The sequence below is a fragment of the Odocoileus virginianus genome, chromosome 23 (assembly GCF_023699985.2).
Source record: "Odocoileus virginianus isolate 20LAN1187 ecotype Illinois chromosome 23, Ovbor_1.2, whole genome shotgun sequence".
NCBI classification, from domain to species: Eukaryota; Metazoa; Chordata; class Mammalia; order Artiodactyla; family Cervidae; genus Odocoileus; species Odocoileus virginianus.
Window position 1 is genome coordinate 8,686,257 of NC_069696.1, and position 18,703 is coordinate 8,704,959.

The following is an 18,703-nucleotide window of genomic DNA, read 5'->3' on the forward strand; positions in this document are numbered from 1 at the left end:
GATAGTCTTAATAAGGATAGTAAGATGTTTTTTAGCTTATCTGATTGACTTTTAAATAGCTGAAAACTAGAGATCCATTTTTGGTATGGTTAACTAGAAGGCCTCCGTTTTTCTGGTTAAGTGACAGCCTGTATCTTGAAAGCCTACTGGGGGAACCAAGCCCAGCAAATGCCTTAATGGTCACATAGTCACACAAATGATAAATGAAAGTGCTGAGAGGCCTTAAAAGAGAAAACAGTCTCAGAATGATTGAGGGCAATACTCTGTTACTAGAAGAGAGTGAGCAGTGCAGATTTGGGGTGGGGGAGTCTGTGGAAGAGAAAAAAAAACTTCCTTTCTTTCCCACTCCAAGAACATCATGTTTAAAAGAAAAGCCAGAAAAGCTCTATATAGAGCTGTGGGAATGACTCAACAGGCAGCGGAGCGGCAGCCACTGTGGGTTAAACGCTGCTCTGGGAAGAGAAGCATTCTCACTGGCCCCTTCTCTCCACCAAGCTCTCAAATTGTCTTATGAAAATGGGTAAATTCTCTGGTCAGAGGTTACCAACGAAAGGAAAAGAATCCCGAACAGCTTGAGTCATCCCTGTGTCCCTATGTGGGCTGGACAATTTGCTATGTGAGGGTTTTTCAACCGAGACAAGTTCTCACAGTTCTGTACTTACAGGAAAATAAATACAAACTTTAAGATTCCAGCAGAGAAGATGGTAGGAAGGGCACAGGGCTATTTCCCTTCTGCCAAAACTTTTCTCAGAATGCAACAACTGTCCATATTCCAGCCCCACAAAGATACAGTGCTGATGGTCATGTGCTGGTAGTAACATAAACAATCACAGTTCAACTGATCTGTTAACTTTTCACAGCAACTCCACAGTCACTTATTTCATCTGCACTTTGGGATAAAAGGAGCTAAACAAAAAGTTATTAAAACAGATATCCAAAAAGTTAACCTTAAAAAAAAAAAAAGAAAAGAAACCAGTAAGCAACATCATCTTTGCCTACCGCCAGGATTTTGCATTCACCCTGAAAAGTAACAGCACAGCATGAGATTCGCTGGGAAAACTGCATTTAAAACAGGTGTCACAATTCCTAAACTCTGAACCCAGCTTCTGATCCACTAAGTTTGGAGCAATTTAGCGAAATTTCAAAGAAAGGGAGCTAGAGTAAACTTGGAAAAGGTCTCTCTGCACAAGTGAACATGATTTTCAAGTTGTTGGCACCAAGGGAATGAAGGGTAATGATCTTAATTCCCAATACAATAAAAGCTCTTCCGCTTTTAATCATAACTCTCTAGCTAATTACCACAAATTTCATATGGTCTACAGTCTCTATTAATCCACTCTAAAGGGACTTAATAACTGCAGGATAGTAAATATAGTTTACTCATAAAGCTGTCCCACCCACCACCAGCTCCCCAAAGGCCTTTAATGTTCATTATCAAGAGGAACTAGACAAGCTCTTATCCTACTTGACTTTCCTCCTGGATCTGTCATGGTTTCCATACTCTTCCTAAAACTTCCTATTTCCTTGACTGTCTTTATTTGTTTATTTTAATAGTTTTATTTTTATTTATTTTTATTAGTTGGAAGATAATTACTTCACAATATTGTAGTGGCTTTTGTCATACATTGTTTTTAAAAATCCTCTCTCTCGGACTTTTCCTCTCAGATTTCTAACTGGCTCCTCTCTCTACCCCTCTCAGGGGCACCCCTTCCTTTCCTCTTGTACACATTCTCCCGGGGCAATCTCAGCCTCGCTTAAGGTTTACCACCACCTACACACTGATCTGTATCTCGCTTTGTCTTTACTTGTAAGCTACCAACCATGCATTGCTACCTGGCTTGGCTGTCCTAAACTCAGTATGTACAAAAGCAAACTTGCAATACCACTGCTCCACACCAACTCCTCAAGATATGTTGCTTCCATGTGCCATAACTTAGGGAACAGTGCTCAAGCTCTAAACCATCAACTTAGACCCTCTCCCTCTAGCCCCAAACATTCAAGTTTAACTAATTATCTTATAACTTATTCCTCGAATCCATCTTTTTATCTTATAACTTACTCCATCTTTTTGTTCTATCTCTACAACCAGTGCTTTATTTAGGCCCCTAATATTTCTTGCCTGAAGCACAGTAACAGCTTTTTAAAAACATTACAGAATAGTGCGAACAAACACAAAGCAAGAAAGAAAGGGATAATAAGCAGCTCATGTACCTCATCACTTAGCTTCAAAATGTGTCAATACTTGCCTTCTCCCCCTAGCACCCAGCCAATTCTGGATCACTCTGGAACACTCGGGCTTCCCAGGTGGCACTAGTGGTAAAAAAAAAACCGCCTGCCAATGAAGGAGACCCGGGTTTGATCCCTGGGTCAGGAAGATCCCCTGGAGAAGGAAGTGGCAACCCACTCCAGTGTTCTTGCCTGGAGACAGGAGCCCACAGACAGAGGAGCCTGACGGGCTATACAGTCCATGGGGATGCAAAGAGTCAGACACGACTGAAGCGACTTAGCACAGCACACACACTCTGGAGCAAATTCTAGGCATCATCTAATTTCAACTTTATTCTATACCTTGAGGAGAAGAACTATTTCCTTAAATAGTTACACTACCATTACCACACCTAAATTTTAAAAAACTGTTCAATATTATCCAACTAGCCAGTAGATGTTCAAATGTTCCTTCCTATCTCATAAATTCTTTAGAGATGATTTATTCAAATCAGAGTCCAACAGGACAACATACTGCATTTCATTAATGTCTCTTAAATCTCTTTTTTTTGCCACACCACCCAGCCTGTGGGATTTTAGTTCCTTGACACGAGATCAAACTTGGGCCCCAGGCATTCTGAGTCCTAACCACTAGACTGCCAGGGAATTCCCTCTTGAAGCTCTTTTAAACTACAGATTCCTACTTCCTCTTTTTCTGTACTTTATTTGTTGAAAATAACCAGATAGCTTCCCTAAGTTTGGGCTTTGCTAACTGTACCCCAAAGATGTCATTTAACATTCTGCTCCATCCCTTTATAGCCAGTAAGTTAGGAGTTAGATACAGAGTCATGATCCAATTCAGGTTCAAGCTTCTCACCAGACTATTTCACAGGTGGCAGTGTGTACTTCAGCAATAGCTTCTTAACTGTGCTCCTTCCCCCCAGCCTTGCCTCAATTAGAAACATCCTTGCTACCAACTGACTCTTATTCATCCTTCAAAACTCAAGTTTAACTGCTGCCTTCTCAAGAAAGCCTCTGGGATCACACCCTCCACAGATGTGCTAAATACCTCTCACTGATGCTCCCTAAGAACCTGTGCCCAACTCTATTACTGCTCCTTACCATGTAGCTTAATGTCTCTGTGTGAACAGAGCTCACGCAGCGCCTAACATGTGACAGCATTCATAAATGTATGCCAAATGCAATGACAAGCCCTATTTATCTCAGCAAATTCTAACAGCATGTGAGAAGTTCATAACAAAAGAATCTCTACCTACCCAGAGAAGGCAGGTGGTCTGCTCCAATTTTCATTAGAACACATACTGAAGTGCCATTAATTAGAAAGCTTACATGAGGAAGACTAAAATTATCCACAGTACTGAGGTATACGATTAACATAAATAAAGTGAAAGAAAGAAAGTGAAGTTGCTCAGTCGTGTCCGACTCTTTGCGACCCCATGGACTGTAGCCTACCAGGCTCCTCGGTCCATGAAATCTTCCAGGCAAGAGTACTGGAGTGGGCTGCCATTTCCTTCTCCAGGGGATCTCCTGGACCCAGGGATCAAACCCAGGTCTCCTGCATTGCAGGCAGACGCTTTACCATCTGAGCCACCAGGGAAGCCCTAACATAAATAAGGACATCCACAATAAAAACCTCAGGAATGTTAACTGCTAATAACAATGAAAATGCTCAAACTGTAGGCCATGAGTAGGAGAAACCAGAGAAAGAGAGAACCTGGCTCACCTAACAGACTAAACAATCCTTTAACCATTGAAAGCAATCAGATTCACTAACAGCTGACAGGGGTTTCTATGGTGGAATGGAGTATACACAGGTATACACAAAATTAAGAATGCCTCTCTGTGATCTCTGTGGGATTTCAGAACACAGAAATGTAATCTTGTTCCCATGTCCATTTCTCCCATCCAAGTACCAACCAGGCCCAACCCCGCTCAGCTTTGAAGATCAGACAAGATCCCATGTCCATTTCTGATTTGGGTTCTCACAAGTATTTGCAGGAGTTTACTGAGGTTCAGCTCTACAAAGATCGTCATCAGACTGAATTTTTACAGGCTCCAACCAGTTAGGTCTCTCCCCCATACACCTGGTGTTGGGCAAAGTGAAAACACCCAAAAGATAACAAAACCCAACACCTAGACAAGTTGTTACAGGTCCAGGGCAGCTTCCATTTCCTGTGAACACAAGGGACTACTGATGAAAAACCCAGCCGAGACCCGTTAACCTGGGAGGCTCACACACTACCATAGGTATGCTATTCCTCAGCCTCAGAACAGACAAAGGCTATTCCTCCAGCTAATTTTTCAAAGGACAGTCAACGTTAAGGAATATGACAGCCATAAATATAAACAGCCAGCTTATTCATAGGGCATGTCGGAAATATCGTCATTATGTACGGTGTCCACACCAGTGAAGGCACACAGACAAGGATGAACCGCGTGCCACTGTCTCTGCCTTTGAGGAACTCACAATGAAGGTAAAAATCTCGAATGAACAAACAGAAGAAGGAACCAAGAGCCGAATAATAAGAGTACAAACGAAAAGCTAAACAAACAAAAGCAGCAACAATTGGTTCTGGTTACCAGAGATCTGCATTGCTCCTTAAGGGAAAGATGATGTGAGCTGGCTCTTAAAAGTCACCAGACTTTATCAGTTTCTTTTCCAGTTCCCAACTCGACACACTTGTATACCCATGAATCATAAAATAATACAGCGATAAAAACCAGTTTTGACCAAATCCAGCCCCTTATCCAGAGAACTAAGAGTGAGAGACATTGTAAGAAACTCTTCTTTCAATTCCTGACAAGTGGTTCCCAGTCTGTCACTTGAGTACTCGTGGGAGAACCTTAAAAATGACATTTCAGTGAGAAAGGAATGGTCCATATAGTGACAGGTGGAATGGCCAAAAATGATGACAAACATTTGGGGAAAGATTACTCTCCAATAATTATCAAAGAAATACAAACCGAAATGAAAACATTTCAACAATCACATCAACAAAGTCCTTTACAAATGAAACTATCAATGCTATTAAGTGAGCCAGACACTTAACACATGGGTGGGTCGTTTTGGAATGGAACAAGATAACGTATTTCTCAAGAACTTCAACTGTTAACACGACCTAGAAAGGCCCCTTACTGCCTACTTATTTCACATCCCTTTCTCTCTCTCCACTGACAGAATGATATTCTTTCACTTCTTCTGTTCCAAGTTTTCCCCAGAACCCTTGTCCCAGACCCCTTTCCCCACCCCCCACCTCCCCCAGTCTCAACACAGGCTATGCCCTTTTTCCTTAGATGGGCCAATCATACACTGCTCACACTTTGGTTATCCGTCTACATGTCGCTTCCTCAAAGAGGCCTTTCCTGACCACTCCCTCCCACTCCCCAAATTAGAACCATCACAATTGATTTGCTATTCTCTATGACATTTTGTGCTTTTACCCCCAAGCACTTCCCAAAATTTGTAACTATGAATTGGCTTGTATAATTGTGTAATCTTTCTCTTTCACTAAACTCCATGACAATGAAAACCTCATCTGTCTTGTTCCTTACTTGCTGTCCAATACTGAACATACAAGTGATGCTCACTAGTCACTAAATAAATTTTTTCAGTGTTAAAAATGGTCAAATTCTTTAAGCCAGGATTTTCACTTCTAAGGAAATAACTCAAAATGCAGAAATACTTTAAAAATGTTCATCCAAATATCAGCGTAAGTGCAAAAAAAGAATGATTCAAATGTCCAATCAGTGGGGCAATTAACTAAATGATAGGACAGAATATAAGTTTTACACATAATGAATGGCTGTTTATAAAAAATATTTCAGTGACTGAAAAATCTTGAGTTACAATGCCAAATTAAAAAAAAAAAGACAGTTGAGTCTATAGTACTAGTATGTTTTATTTTTAAAACATACGTTTAGAAGAAGACTACAGGGAAATAAACCATGTGCTAAGAGGAATTTTCTCTGGGAGACGGGAGTTAATCTTGTGTGTGCTTGTTTGTTTTGAGGGAGATTCTACCTAGTATCTGTTTTCCAGGCGCCTAGCCTGGTGGGCTGCCGTCTGTGGGGTCACACAGAGTCGGACACGACTGTAAGTGACTTAGCAGTAGCAGCGTAACATGTGATGAATATTCAAGAACGGGAAATTATCTCTTAGTACTGAGATGAAATAGGTTATGAAATTCTCTAAGTCACATTACAAAGAGGACTGCTTAATGAACTAACATGCTTAAGATCTGGGCATTTGTCACATTGGCTAATCTAAAAAACCCTTAACAACCAGGCTTCCTGAGGAACGTAAGTAACAAAACTCCTTTCTCCAAGAAAATAATATAATTTGGATCAGAAACTGCCCACTCAAAACTTTTTACTTTCCCCAGCAGTTAATTAGTACCTCCTGTGCAACACTAAAGCATGAAAGGGCGCAGTGTACCCTTGACGGAAAAAAACATTATCCGCTCTTTCCTCCACAGGCTACACGTACGGAAAACAAAGGAGCATTTCCTAAGCTTTACACAAAGGAGAAAAATCTATGAAAGGGGAACAAACGTGTCCTTTACGAACGTGTCTTTTTCACTCCCATTCTACTCTGTTCATTTCTCTTTACATAATTCTTCTCATTCCACCCAGCAGAGCCTATAACAGACACATACAAACTTATATCTGTTATTTCTTCCAGAAAAATACTTGGGATCAGCAACAGCACTTAGAAAGTAAAAAAAAAAAAAAAAAAAATTCAATGATACCGCAACAGCATTAAAACATACCAAAGTTTTAAAAATAAATCTAACAAAAGATGTGTAAAATCACCACACAGAAAATTGTAAAAACCTCATTAGGAGATTCAGAAAATCTAAATAAATGGAGAGGGAATTCCCTGGTGGTACAGTGGTTAAGACTGTGTAGCCACAGGATTGGAAAAGATAAGCTTTCATTCCAATCTCAAAGAAGGGCAATGCCAAAGAATGTTCAAACTATCGCACAACTGCATTCATTTCATATGCTAGCAAGGTAATGCTTTCAAAACCCTTCAAGCTAGGTTTCATCAGTTCGTGATTCAAGAACTTCCAGATGCACAAGCTGGATTTGAAAAAAGCAGAGGAATCAGAGAAAAAATTGCCAACATCCACTGGATCATAGAAAAAGCAAGGGAATTCCAGAAAAACATCTATTTCTGCTTCACTGACTATGCTAAAACCTCTGACTGTATGGATCACAACAACCTGTAGAAAATTATTAAAGAGATGGGAATACCAGATCACTCTATCTGTCTCCTGAAAAACCTGTATGCAGGTCAAGAAGTAACAGTTATAACCGAACAACGGACTGGTTCCAAACTGGGAAAGGAGTACATGAAGGCTGCATATTGTCACCCTGCTTATTTATATGCAGAGTATATCATGCGAAATGCCAGACTGGATGAATCATAAGCTGGAATCAAGATTGCCAGGAGAAATATCAATAACCTCTGATATGCAGATGATACCACTCTGTTGGCAGAAAGTGAAGAGGAACTAAAGAGCCTCTTGATGAGGGTGAAAGATGAGAGTGAAAAAGCTGGCTAAAAATTCAACACTCAAGAATCTAAGATCATGGTATGCAGTCCCATCACTTAATGGCAAATAGGAGTGGAAAAGTGGAAACAGTGACAGATTTTATTTTCTTGGGCTCCAAAATTACTGCAGTGACTGCAGCCACAAAATTAAAAGATGCCTGCTCCTTGGAAGAAAAGCTATGACAAACCTAGACGGCATATGAAAAAGCAGAGACATCACTTGACCAACAAAGGTTCATATAGTCACGGCTATGGTTTTTCCAATAGTCATGTATGGATGTGAGAGCTGGAGCATAAAGAAAGCTGAGCGCCGAAGAACTGATGCTTTCAAACTTTGGTGCTGGAGAAGACTCTGGAGAGTGCCTTTGACAGCAAAGAGATCAAATCAGTCCATCCTAAAGGAAATCAACTCTGAATATTCATTGGAAGGACTGATGCTGAAGCTCCAATACTTTGGCCACCTGATGTGAAGAGCCAACTCACTGGAAAAGACCCTGAAAGACTGAGGGCAGGAGAAGAAGAGGGAGACAGAGGATGAGATGGTTGGATGGCATCACTGACTCAACAGACAAGAGTTTGAGCAAACTCCGGGAGACGGTGAAGGACAGGGAAGCCTGGTGCACTGCAGTCCCTGGTGCTGCAAAGAATTGGACCAACTTAGCAACTAAACACCAACACTGAATGAAAGAAGATATAATCATGCCATTCACACAAACTTCAACTAAATATACTGTTTAGAAATATATTTATAGTGGGTAAAACAAATTATTTTCAAGGAGTCAGAATGGTGGTTCCTCCTAGGAAGAAGAGATGGTGTTGTAATCAGAGAAGAGCATATGGGAGGCTTCTGTGGGACTCACAATGACCTACTATTGAACTGAGTAGTGGTTACACAGCTCTTTGTTTTATGGCTATTCTGTAAACTATCATGATTTATGTACTTTTCTGTGTATATGTTATGGCCTCCTCCAAAAAAAAAGGAAAAAGACTTGAATGGTAAAATACATGCATAGTCACTTCAGTTGTGTCTGACTGTGTGTGACCCTATGAACTGCAGCCAGCCAGGCTCCTCTATTTATGGGATTCTCCAGGCAAGAATACTAGAGTGGACTGTCATGCCCTCCTCCAGGGGATCTTTCTGACCCAGGGATCGAACCTGTCTCTCTGAGTCTCCTGCATTGACAGGCGGGTTTTTACCACTAGCGCCACCTGGTAAAATACATATCACCAATCTAATTATAAGGGGAGTGATCAGTATAAGGCTTTTTCAGCTCTGCAAATCTAACTTCAAATGTTCTGTCCTGTTGTTCTCTAAGTATATTCATAACTGTTGGATCACGAACAATCTGTGATTCAGAAATAAAGGTTCCTACAGGTATAGATAAAAATAATTTCTTGTGGGTGATATTTCGATTTTTTATTTACTCAATCCTTGGTGGGTTGGAGAAAGTATTTTCTCAATAATGAGAATGCAAAATATAAAAATTCAAGTCATATGACATTCTCAACAGCTTTAATAACCAAACATGGATCTGTTACCTAGCGCATAAGTTCAGGAGAACAACCGAGGGGAAGCTAGGGGGACCAAGCAGGAACAGGGAAAGGTTAATCTTACTATTGTCAAAATTGTGCCTGGTATTCAACCTCTGTCTGTGGCCCCCAAAATTATCCCCCATAAACAGACTAGCCTATTATTTAGTATGTGGTGGTGGCAGTTGGTGGTTTAGTCACTAAGTCGTTTCCAACTCTTGTGACCCCATGGACTGTAGCCCGCCAGGCTCCTCTGTCCATGGGATTTCCCAGGCAAGAATACTGGAGTGGGTTGCCATTTTCTTCTCCAGGGGATCTTCCAACCCAGAGATCGAACCCGGGCCTCCTGCATTGCAGGCAGATTCTTTACCAACTGAGCTATGAGGAAAGTCCAAAATATAGAGGATAGTGGTGGTGGTGATTTAGTCTGTAGCACCTAAAATGGGAAAGAAAAACCAAGAAATTTGGTATTGGTTAGCTCTGATAAAACAGCTAATGGTTTGTTCAGTAAAGTACAGGAGAGGGGACTTCCCTGGCAGTCCAGTGGTTAAGAATCTGCCTTGCAATGCAGGGGACAGGAGTTCAACCCTAGGTTGGAAAACTAAGATCCCAAGTGCTGCAGAGCAAGCAAGTCCAAGCCACAGCTGCAGATCCACGTGCTGCAACTACTAAGCCCGCGCGCTAAACCAACACCTGACGCAGCCAAACGAACGAGTTTACACTAAGCTTAAAATAAAGGAAAAACTAGTAGCTGTGCTCCAAGTTATTCTTCTGTATACTTTTCAACATCTTCCTGAGGCACTTTATAAACATCTGCTGAACAATCATTTCCATACTGGTCACAGTAGTGAAAAGGAGCAGGACTGTAGGAAGGTACAAATGACTGTCCTGAAATAAAATTTTAAAAGTCAAGGATAAAATAAAAGGTCAAGAACACAATCTCCAAAATACCAGCTTTCTCTCAGAAACACTTATGAACTTGTCATCCATTAAATTATCTAACTTTTGTCTGTAATGCCTTCCCAGTAAACCATTTCATGTTACTACTATTTATTGTGTCTTAAATCCATAACACACCCAAACATCAAGAGGCACACCTCTTAGGGTATAAGCAAGTCCCCAACATATAAATGGATTATATTCCAAAACCCCATTTGTAATTTGATCATTTGGAATATGGAATGTACTTTCCCACAAAGGCCATGAAATATGAAATATAGCAAATATGGCAAAATTCCCAGGGTTGCCCACAAAGCCTATAAGGTAACTAAAATGTAATACACTTGCAATGAGAAAAGGGGGAAAACTGTATTTCAGCTCCCATCCTAGAGGCTGTTGAAAACAGGCTTTATACAGGCCCAGCCAGTTCGGAAACTCATTCATACTTGAAAGACTGTTATCAGTATAAAGAAGGGGTGGATACGTAAGGAAGAGACAGCCAAAGAGTACTGCGCCATTAAAGGAAGAAGCAAAGTAAAACTTAAATTTTCCATCATGACACATTCATTCAATGTGTGCCAGAACTCCTGTAGCTGGAGCCAAACGGGACAATGTTAGATCATTAGAGAGTTTTTTCCAGGCTTCTCCAAGCCCAGGCTGGAGAGAATCTACAGGTACGTCAAACTTATCTTTTAGAAGACGACAGAGGACTAAAATACACCTTGAATCACTCTTCCGACTTTTTCCAATTAAGTCAGTAAAGGTCGGGTTAACCAAAGGCACCTCTGCTCAACAGAATTCCAATTTCCCCTGTTAAGGAAACTGAAGTATCAGGACTTTGACTGCCTACTCCATAAGAATCCTTGCTCAACCAGTGAGTTTCCATGTAAGATAGGCTTCTAAAAGAAAGATCTGAGAAGAAGCAAAACTTCACTCCACCTTTTCAACATAGAATACATCATCCATGAAAAAGTACCTCCTCTAAACCCCAGAAATTATTTTGCTCTAGAACATCACACTTCCCAATTTCATAATCCCCTCAGGGATTTTCCATTTCTGCTCTTACCTTTACCTCCCCACCAATAACCGTGCAAAACAGACCTGGTGAAAAATATAATAATTTTCCCCTTTTGACAGAAAGAAGCACCACTAAGATGAACAAATAGAAGACCCAATTATGGCCAGGAAAGCAATACAACTAGACGCTAACAACACCGCTCCGGTCCAGATATTCACCTGCTGGCTCCTAGATGGAATAAAAAAGAAACTAGTAAGATCTTTCACCACAGACACAGCTCTTCTGCAACTTTCTAGTTTTCTTAACTTGATTAATAACTCCTATTTTCCCCCTATAATAACAGAATCTGATTTTGATAGTCATTTTAACAATTTCTCCCAAGCACTTAGTATTCCTGGCCATTGCTATACATTCCATAAGGTATTTTTCTGTAGTCAAACTTCTTATAGATTATTTCTTTATTAAGCCTGTCCCTTCTTCTGTAGCATTATTCTAATACCAGTATTTCACCACTGTTTCCTTTCTAATGTTGAATACAATTTCAATCTGGGGGTTTATTTCCTCCTGTCAAAATTACAATTATGCTATACAAACCATTGTGTTTGTCTGTCAATTGTAAGTATCCATATTCTTCTATAAGCAAGATCATGATGAATGAATATGGCGCTCCTGGCAGTTGGGAGACCATTCTAGCAACTGAAGAGGCTGGCTCAGACACAGCTCAAACTAACAGAGACAGATGACCTAGATCAGAAGTTTTCAACTTGTGCCCTTTCAAGAGCACCCTGAGGGGCAGGGTGCCAAGCAAGCAGGGCTCTGGCTCCTTCATACAGGTTTCTGCCAACCCAAGCAGCTGTTGTACACACTGGACTTATATATGTAATTTCAAACTTACAGAGATCTTCAACTTAAAAAAAGTAGTTAAGACTTCTGGTCTAAATGTTTTATCACTAATTAAGACAATAAAAGAATGACTCCACAAAATACTTCACTGTAAAGAAATGGATTCAGTCTTTCTTTCAAATAGTCTAAACGATAAATTAAACAAGTTTTTTTTTGTCCAGCAAGAGTCAATAATCACTTTATTAACTAGCTCAGATCTAATAAATCAGTGTTTCAGTGAGTTAATAGTTTTAGTTTCACCACTCATTCATTTGCTCACACATTCCACAAACATTTATCAAACACTATACTCTAAGACATTAATACTTAGATCAACAGCACTAGCATCGCCAATGCATGCTGGTTAGAAATGCAGAATCTCTATGGATAACAACAGGGTCCTACTATAGGATAGGAAACTATATTCAATATGCTGTGATAAACCATGATGAAAAAGAATATGTTAAATAAATTTATACCTGAATTACTTTGCTATACAGTAGAAATTAACACAACATTGTATATTGACTATACTTCAATTAAAAAAAATTTTTTTAATGCAGAATCTCGGGCCTCACCTAGATCTACAGAATCAGAATCTTCATTTAACAAGCACCCTTCTTGATTCCCTAATAGCTCAGTTGGTAAAGAATCCACCTGCAATGCAGCAGACCCCAATTTGATTCCTGGGTTGGGAAGATCCGCTAGAGAAGGAACAGGCTGCCCACTTCAGTATTCGTGGGCTTCCCTGGTGGCTCAGCTGGCAATGCGGGAGACCTGGATTTGATCCCTGGGTTGGGAAGATCCCCTGGAGAAGAGAAAGGCCACCCACCCCAGTATTCTGGCCTGGAGAATTCCATGGACTGTATAGTTCATGGGGTCATAAAGAGTCGGACACAACTGAACGACTTTGACTTCTTGATTCACGAGTACATTACATTAGAGTTTTTGGCTAGGCACTAAAGATACCACTCATCTCACTTGCAACTGCACTCATCTCACACACTAGTCAAGTAATGCTCAAAATTCTCCAAGCCAGGCTTCAACAGTACGTGAACCATGAACTTCCAGATGTTCAAGCTGGTTTTAGAAAAGGCAAAGAAACCAGAGATGAAGCTGCCAACATCTGCTGGATCATCGAAAAAGCAAGAGAGTTCCAGAAAAACATCTACTTCTGCTTTATTGACTATGCCAAAGCCTTTGACTGTGTGGATCACAACGAACTGTGGAAAATTCTGAAAGAGATGGAAATACCAGACCACCTGACCTGCCTCCTGAGAAATCTGTATGCAGGTCAGGAAGCAACAGTTAGAACTGGACATGGAACAACAGACTGGTTCCAAATAGGGAAAGGAGTACGTCAAGGCTGTATATTGTCACCCTGATTATTTAACTTCTATGTGAAAGTTGTTGTTTCTAAGTGAAAAAGTTGGCTTAAAGTTCAACATTCAGAAAACTAAGATGATGGCATCCAGTCCCATCACTTCATGGCAAATAGATAGGGAAACAGTAGAAACAGTGACAGATTTTGGGCGGGGGGGGGGGCTCCAAAATCCCTGCAGATGGTGAATGCAGCCATGAAATTAAAAGACGCTTACTCCTTGGAAGGAAAGTTATGACCAATCTAGACAGTATATTAAAAAGCAGAGCCATTACTTTGCCAACAAAGGTCCATCTAGTCAAGGCTATGGTTTTGCCAGTAATCAGGTATGGGTGTGAGAGTTGGACTATAAAGAAAGCTGAGCACGAAAGAATTGATGCTTTTGAACTGTGGTGTTGGAGAAGACTCTTGAGAGTCCCGTGGATTGCAGAAAGATCCAACCAGTCCACCCTAAAGGAAATCAGTCCTGAATATTCATTGGAAGGACTGTTGCTAAAGCTGAAACTCCAAAATACTCTGGCCATCTGACGCAAAGAACTGACTCATTGAAAAGACCCTGATGCTGGGAAAGATTGAAGGCGAGAGGAGAAGGGGACACAGAGGATGAGATGGTTGGATGGCATCACCAATTCAATGGACATGAGTTTGGGTAAACTCCAGGAGCTGGTGATGGACAGGGAGGCCTGGCATGCTGCAGTCCGTGGGGTTGCAGAGTCGGACATGACTGAGCAACTGAACTGAACTGAAAGATACCACAATAAATAAAACATAATTCTTCCTTTCACAAAGTTTCTCATCTAGTCAAATATGATAACAAATAAGTAGGTAATTATGCACAGGGTTCTTCTGAAGAACACAAAGGGCAAGTCCCTAACCTGAGAGTCTGAGGAAGAAGTCCTGAAGGAAGCGGCACCTTCCCCTGGTTCCAGACTTGAAAGAAACAAGACTCAGAAGAAGAAGAAGAAGGTCCTTCCAGGAAAGAAAAAGAGGACATGAAGTAGAACTGAGCTGTGGAAGTATCTCTTATGGGAAAACCTAAATATTTTATAGTGAGCAGGAAGAGATGAGGGGCGGGGCAGAAGCTGACTGTGAAGGTCTTCCAGGATGAGAACAAGGGGAAGAATTGGGATCTGCGAAGGGATTTCATGAAGGAGAGCATCAACCTCATTTATGGCTTAGAAAGATCATCCCAGGGGCCACAGGGACAAGATCTAAAACAAGGAGACATGAGTTAGAAGGCCATTCTTGGAGTAATCCAAATGTGACATTATTAAGAGTTTGAACTAAGTGTCAGCCATAGAGACTGTAAGAAAAGAATGAATTCAGTAGAAATGACCATTGTGAAATTTACAAAAATCAGTGGCTGGGGGGAAAGAGAAGAAAGAAAGAAGATGGAATAAAAAATTACTTCTGGAGGACAATTTGGAAATAATGACTTTAAAATTAAAAACTTCATATCCAAACATGCTACTTTTGCAATCAGAAGGACAGAGTGTTCTTTATGTCCTTATCTTTTCATCCACTCCTGCAGTTTGTCCTACAGTTACTTGCACCAAGATTTATACACCAAGATGTTTACTGCAGTTTTATTTATAACATAAAAAAAGAAAACCAAGGCAAGAGTTTCAAAGGATACTGGCTAAATGCTGTATACACACAATTCAAATATCAAGCAGAGAAAAATGTTTTATAAGACAGCTGAATGATATAGCAAAATCTCATAAAATATTACATGAAACTAATTTATACAGAGTATATATGTATAAGAGTAAACAAACAAATGAACAAACAAAAAATGACAGAAAATAAACTAACTGCTCCCACTGGCTATCACTGAACTGCACATTTACAAGGGAATTTTTCTTTTCTTTTTTCCTATACTTTATCTAATTATGAAACAAATGAAACTCTTTAAATTTTCATTCAGAAAGAAAACAAAACAACTCCCTGTTCTGAACATCTGGGTAAACGGTGGTCCCAATTCCTACAGTGAAGAATTCAGGAGGAACAGCAGTAAGATGATGAGTTTTACTCTGAGCATATTGAGTCTGTAGCACATCCAGTGAAGACACAAGGCAACCAAGTCTAAGAGTCTGGACTCAGCACAGAGATGTGGCCTGGAGATAGAATATGGAGCCAATGGCATATAATGGTGGCTAAAGCCAGAGTTCTGGGGAAAACCATTCAAGGTAAAGATACCAAGGAAGAAGTAAGGAAACTCTAGAGCTGAACACCGGAGAGTAATAAAATTTAAGAGGTGAGTAGTCGTCAATGTTGTTCAGTCAGTAAGTTGAGTCTGACTCTTTGTGACCCCATGCACTACAGCACTCCAGGCTCTTCTGTCCTTCACTATCTCCCAGGGCTTGCTCAAATTCATGTCCATTGAATCGGTGATGCTATCTACCCACCTACCACATCCAATTCACCTCGATTCATGGACCTAACATTCCAGGTTCCTATGCAATATTGAACTTTACAGCATCGGACTTTTACTTTCACCACCAGACACATCCACAACTGAGCATCATTTCCACTTTGGCCCAGCCACATTATTCTTTCTGGAACTATTAGTAATTGCCCTCTGCTCTCCCCTATAGCATACTGGACACCTTAAAACCTGCGGGGCTCATCTTCCAGTGTTATAAACTTTGTGCCTTTTCATATTGTCCATGGGGTTCTTGCGGCAAGAACACTGAAGTGGTTCGCCATTCCCTCCTCCAGTGGACCGTGTTTTGTCGGAACTCTTCACTATGACCTGTACATTTTGTGTGGCCTTGCATGGCATGGCTCATGGCTTCACTGAGTTACACAAGCCACTTCACCTCGACAAGGCTGTGATCCATGAAAGGAAGAGGTAAGCAGAGAAAGACAGTAAAAAGATCTGTGCAGAGGAGTGACTAGCAAGATCAAGTTTTAAAAACTAGTAAAGAGCAGTGTCACAGACATCACTGGAGGAAAAGTTTCAGGGGTGAGGGGCGGTGGCCAACCAAATGCTGCACTGAATTCAAACAGAATAGAGTCCCTATCTGATCTACAACAAAAAGAACACTAATGATTTTGGCAATGGCAGCTTCTGAAGAGAGGCAGGGACAGAGGCCAGAAGGCGGGAAAGTGGAGACAGTAACTGTAAACTCCTCTTTTAGGAGCTTGACTATAAAGGGAAGGGAATTACTGTTATTCAAAATGGCCAGGGGTGGGGGTGAGGGCAGGAATCGGCTGATTTGTATGACAAAGAATTGAGAGAGAGAGGCTAAAGACACACCAACACCTCTGCCTCAACAGCAACCGCCACCTTCTACTCCACTGAGACCATCACAGCTGTCGGCACTAATCTCCCCACTTCCTGCCCAAGACGAGAGCTCTGTTGTCTGCTGTCTGTCATCACCTTTGCCGCCATTTCTCCTGTCCCAGAGGAACGCCGGTCCCCACTCACGTCAAGGCAGAGCCAATATCTTTTGGATCCCATCCTTTCACATCTCCCAAGAACTTTGTTCCATCGGTCATCCTTTCTCTTTTTCTGTCTCCAGCTTTTCCCTCTGGACCAACTCTTTCCCCTTAGCATATAAATAAGCTGAACTTTCTGCCATCTTGGGGGAATAAGTAGAAATTAGAAATGGGAAAAGAACACAAACAACTGCTTGAGTGTCCACTATTTCCCAAAATAAAAAATGCCTGAGTTTCCACTACATTTCCCACTATGGATGTAAAACAGAGTTGTTGCCACAAACAAGTAAACCATTCATCTATTTATTCAACAAATATTTATTGGGTGCCCACTGTGAACCAAGAGTAGAATATACACCATGAACAAAACAGTTTCTAGCCTCATGAAATGTAAATACTATCAAAGACAGGGAATACAGATAATAAAGATATACACACACACACACACAAATCCACACATACAAGTCATAGTAAGTGCTTAGAGAAAAGCAAAGCAGGACAGAGAGTCATAGGAGGTGCTATCTTAGATAAGATAGGTGGGAAAGGCCTCCCAAAGAAATGACATTTGTGCAGGAACTTCAGTAACGGGACAAATGTCAAGGCCCTGGGGTGGAAGCATACTTGACCCACTCAAGAAACAGCAGGAAAGTAAGCATGGCTGGAACAGAGTGAGCTGAGGAATGGAGGTGAGAAATCAGGTCAGAGGTGATACCAGGACCATGTCTTAAGAACTATGATTTTATCATAAGTCTCATGGCAAGACACTGAAGGGTTCTGAGAGGAGTGTAACAATGTCTGACTTCAGACTCAGTTGAAGGTCTACTGAGTGGAGAATGCCAATTACCAACAGGGAGATGAAGAAGTACGATGACAAAGGGCAACGGGGCAAACACAAAGAGGGACACCTACCACTGGATGTGAGTGAGAGCAGGCTTCTCAAACAGAGCCACGTCCGAACAGAATCCTGAAGGACAAGGAAGAGTTAGCAAGAAAGCAGCAGAGGGTAGAGGGGGTGGAAATGGAGGCCATGGATGTAGAAAAGTCAGAGGAGTTTCAAAAAGGTTTGGCATTTGGTACAACTATCAAACAGTCAAAACATATTTTATACAAATATACCACTTATAATGTCTGCCCAAGAAAAAGACATCAGGGAACAAACCTAATGAAATATTTGCACGATCTTTGTGGAAAAAAAAATTATAAAATCAGTGGGTTTCTATTAAAGAAGGCTTATTTAATCAGAGAAATAAAGCTAGCTAAACGGACAGGAAGACCCAACATTTACAATGTATATTTCCCCCCCTTAAAATCAAAATCCCAACAAGTGCACCCAAAGATATGTACAAGAACTCCACAGCAGCATGATTCGTAACAGCCTCAAACTAAAACAAACCAAATATCCATCAAAAGTAAAAATGGACAAATTACAATCATGAAATGGTTTATACAGCAATGAAAATAAACTATAGCCACATACGATTCAACAAAAATAAATTTCAAAAACATAAAAGAAGCCACCAAAGGAACACCGATTCACATCGTTTGCGTGTGTGCTGTTGCTCAGTTGTGTCCAGCTCTTTGTGACCCCACGGACGTAGCCGTCGGGCTTCTCTGCTCATGGGATTCTCCAGCCAAATACTGGAGTGGATATCCATTCCCTTCTCCAGGGGATCGCCCTGACCCAGGGGTCGAGCCTAGGTCTCCTACACTGCAGGTGGATTCTTCA

At 40.9% G+C, this 18,703-nt stretch overlaps 1 protein-coding gene across 4 annotated transcripts in view; it reads right to left on the reverse strand.

Moving 5' to 3' along the window:
• The window catches only part of MRTFA (myocardin related transcription factor A), a 131,419-nt gene that overhangs the window by 102,352 nt on the left and 10,364 nt on the right, over positions 1 to 18,703 (reverse strand). The gene's annotated exons all lie outside the window — the stretch shown is intronic.